This window comes from Mus caroli, unplaced genomic scaffold, assembly GCF_978045245.1.
Source record: "Mus caroli unplaced genomic scaffold, Mus_caroli_1 scaffold_13, whole genome shotgun sequence".
NCBI lineage: Eukaryota > Metazoa > Chordata > Mammalia > Rodentia > Muridae > Mus > Mus caroli.
In genome coordinates, this window is record NW_028227268.1 from 63,732,755 (window position 1) to 63,737,104 (window position 4,350).

A 4,350-nucleotide genomic window follows, 5' to 3' on the forward strand; every position below is an offset into this window, starting at 1 on the left:
TTCAGATCACCAGGCTTGGTGGCAAGTGCAATCTGCTGAGCCTTCTTGGGACCTGAAATGTTTTAAAAGTCTTTATGATGCTCAAAAATTTCAGTGATGGGAGGATGTCAGATCTCAGGGTTCCGAATGTTCAGATTATGGATGTTTAATATCCATCTGTCAAATATCCCCTAGTCCACAACATGTCTAACCTCTGACTACCCATTTGGTCCCAAGCTCTGGGTTCAGTCTGCACAGCATACTGAATGAACCTATCAGTGACGTTAGAAAACTCAAACACATAGAGTCCTCCCCCGACAGCATCTGGTCCTGGAGATGACAAACTTGGGTTTACTTGCTAGCGTATGGCATAACCATTACCAGAGCAGAAGGCCCCAGAGGAGAGGGGCCTCCTCAAGTCACACAGCCAGAGAACAAAGGCAGTCACACACATGTCAGTGTGCCTCTGGCCCCATACCATAGGAAGAGGAGCAAGCAGGGACATAGTACCCATCCCAATTTCTCTTAAACAGATAGAAAGACAATAGGTGTGTGTGTGTGTGTGTGTGTGTGTGTGTGTGTGTGTGCCACACACACACACACACCTGCTCTCATACTGCTCTGTCTTCTCCCATAGGGAGGATCTCGGTTTAGAAAGTTGGAAGAAACAGGCAGTGGTACCACATTCGGGAAGTAGAGGCAGGAGGATCTCTGTGAGTTCGAGGCCAGCCTGGTCTATAGAGGGAGTTCCAGGACAGCCATGAATACACAGAGAAACAAACCCTGTCTCAAAATAAAACAAAACTAAACTAAACAGTTGGAGGAGGTTCTCTTGAGAGAGCTGATACCCTATACCAGTCATATACCCTGAAGTCCTGTGCCCAGGCCCTTCCCTTTCCGAAGACCAACTATCTTCATCTCGCTCAGGGCTCCAGAGGGGTCTTCTCATACCCCAGGGCATGTCTTCGATGTCCCCGCCCCTCACAATCTCAATGAGTTTCCACACCCCAGCCCTGACTTCTGCCCTCCCTGCCTCCCCTCTGATCCTCTGGAATGCCTTCCTCGGCTACTTCCCTTTCTCTCTCCCCTCTCCTCTCCTCTCTTCTCTCTGCCCTCTCACTTTCCTTCCCTCTCCATATTCCTGCCACCTACTGACAGACTGCAGCAGGAACAGCCCTGCACCCCCAGCCCCAGCCGTTTCCATGGATCTGGACCCAACACAAACAGCCCAGGACCCCCCACCTTCAGCCTGGCCTTGGGAGTAGGGTTGGGTGGGCAGATGAGGTCATTGCCACAGGCCCCCCAGCAGGCCAGCAGGCCTGTGAAGGGAGGAAGTGTTTGTTTGCTCTTGTTTCCCTGGCAACTTGCTGGACCCTTCCCCCACTCCCATCCCTGAGCAGGCCAGAAAAGCTGCAGATAGGACCACTGCCCCTTTCCAGCCCATACCTTACTGTGCTGAGACCCCAGGACATTATCCTGGGCTGCCAGGAAAGGGCTGTAACCCTTAACACCACTTCCAGAGGAGGAGTTTGGAAAATGGAGACAAGACCATCTCTGTCCAGGGTTGAGGATCAGCCTGAAGCTCCACCTGCTGTCCCCGGGTGACAGCACCTCTTTGAGGGGCAACAGGTTGGGGTCAGCTCCAACCTTCCAGGAACTGAGCCCAACCATCCCTGGCAGGCGGTGGAAAGAGGAAGGACAGGGCAAAACAGTGCCCCAGTGTGGCCAGTGTCCAAGCAGCTCCAGGGTCTCCAGGGTGCCAGGTGTGTATGTCTGCCCCAGCCCTGCCCGAGCCCCAGCCCCACAAAAGTCACTGGCAAGTCCTCTCCAGTTCTCTTGTGTGCTGAGGGATCATAGAGAACCTCACAGATAGACCCTCACCCCCACCCCAGGTCAGACTAGGTCAACTCAGTCTCCAGAAAGCTGGGGATGGGTGCACACAGGGTTTTGTGTATGCACGTGCAGGCAGGCTAGACCCCCAGGAATGACCCCAGCCCAACCTGCTCATAACCTTCTACAGTCAGCATGCCCTACCCTAATATCCCCACCCTGACAGCAGCTCCTGTGGGAGCTTACTATGAATAACCTGGACCAGGAACTGGGGACAGTTAGGATACTTCTCGAGGTCTCCATGCTCCACAACACATGCAGGGCAACCAAGGACTTCCACAGTCTATACTGGTCCCTGAGTCCAACCTCCTCTCCCTTCTCCCACTCTGTCTTTCTTCTATCTCCTCTTGCTCCTCTCCTTTCCCTCTTCCTCCCCCTCCTCCTCCCCTCTTCACATCTTCTTCCCTTTCTCTGACCCCTCCTCCTTCATTCATTCCCTTCTGTCTCCTCTCCTCTCTACCTTCATCCTTGGTGCCTGAAGTCAGCCTTACAGGCAAGGCGGGATCCAACCCAATACCTTCCCACTGTTGCACACTCAAGCCTTTCTGAGACATTACCTAAGTGCCTCCTTACCTAATCCCCCAGTCATCTCCCACACCAGCCAGCCCCGCTGGGAGGAGAGCCAGATGCCTGCCTCGGCCCGGTCTCAGCTCAGGGAGTTGCCTGGTTGATCGCTGGCTTGCCCCTAGCACCTGTGTATCCTAGGCTTGTGTCTCCACCTATGAAAGACCCTGGGGTCATACCCTTGAAGAATCTGTCTCATGGGTCCCACCCCTTCTCTCTGTTCACTTGCCAGCACTTGTGATTGGATAGCCTGTCCTCTAAGAACTGCCGGGGGGGGAATCTCTTCTCCAACCAGGAGTGGGAAGTACCTTTCAGGATCCAGGGTGTCTTGGTTCACTTGAGGAAGTAACTCAATGGGAGAGATCTCTCTTCCTGCCTCATGAGTCAGTGGGCACCCATCCATTGAGAAGCTCAGATGGGGGTAGCTATAGACTGTCACCATAGTGGACGGCTGTGCAAGGGAAAGACTGTGCAGGGGCTAGGAGGTAAGCTACAGTCAGCACTGTGCCCTACTATACTCTTATGCACACAAACAAACATGCATGTAGACACATATACATGCAAACACAATGAACCACACATACATCTGCACACATATATTCACAAAGGGACAAACCTATGGATGTAGCCAAGCAGAGTCACAAGATACAGAGATGTGTGGACACGGACATAGGAGATGGCTCCCATGTGGACATACACAAACACAAACAGACACATATCTATGGACACAGCCCCTCTGAACATGTATAGACACTTCTGGGCACACAGACTTTGACATATACACATAGGCATTATTCACATGGTCAAGTTCATAAACCCTGAAAGAACAGCTAGATGCCCAGGGGACCTCATGCCTAAAGGAAATGGCCTATATAGCTGGCAGCCAAGATTCCAGGAGAATGACCAGGACTCGGTGGGTGGTGGGGAGGGCACAGTCTGTATGCCCAGTATGCACATCAGTTGTTCTCAGTGGCTGATTCTGCTTGTCCAGCAACTTCACACAGACTCGGCCAGAGCTCACAGTACTTACCCAACAGAATGGCCCCGTGAAACTTCTCAAAACCCTGGGGAGGAGCCATGTCAGTCACAGGGTTCTGAACTCCAAAGGGGAACAGAGCTGCCTGGTGGTGGTAGGGCAGTCTGTGATCAGAGGCTCAGTGAAAGTCCAGCATGAGCACGGTCCTCATCTTCCTGGAGGCGGGGCTATGGATATGGACATCCATAGCTAGTCCACAGTCCTCGGTGGGCAACCCGTGCCCTGCAGCTTACGGCTGCAAGCCCTGGAGCAGGGTGGGGAACAGAACATAGACCAGTGCTAGGAATCCAAGCAAGGTAGGTCACAGTGGCTGGGGAGACAGGCAGGAAAGGGCTGAGAGCCAGATGGCTCCTTTGAGAGCACCCCAGACATAGGCCAGGAGGTCCCCTGCCACAGAACAGACAGAAAAGGCTGTAGGAACCAAGCCAGAGGAGGTGTGAGAGCCAGAGGTGAAGGCTTTGACAGGAGGTCGCTTCTTAGGCCAAAGGATTAGAGAAGGCTTCTTTAAAGTGTAAAGTGCCCCAACTCCCACCCAGCCTTGAGAGTGGAGGCAGAGAGAAACGGGGGGGTGGGGGGGGGTGGGGGGGGGTGTCGGGGGAGCCACATAGACTAGGGTTAGCAGTCCTTCAGAGGTTAGCAAGTCTCTTCAACCTAGGTCCTCAGAAAGGACCCTCCTTGTCCTCCCATTCTCCCTATTTTCCTCCCCTCCTTCCTCTCTCCCTTCTTCTCTCATATTCTCCTCTTCTGCCCTCTTCCCCATCGCCAGATCCTCCTTTCTGCCCGCCCCCCATCCAGGCCTTACCCACACCCTCATCCTCCCTGTCTTTCCAGGTTCCCCAGAGCCTCAGTGAAAGCAGCAGACTTAGGTTGTCTATAATTTA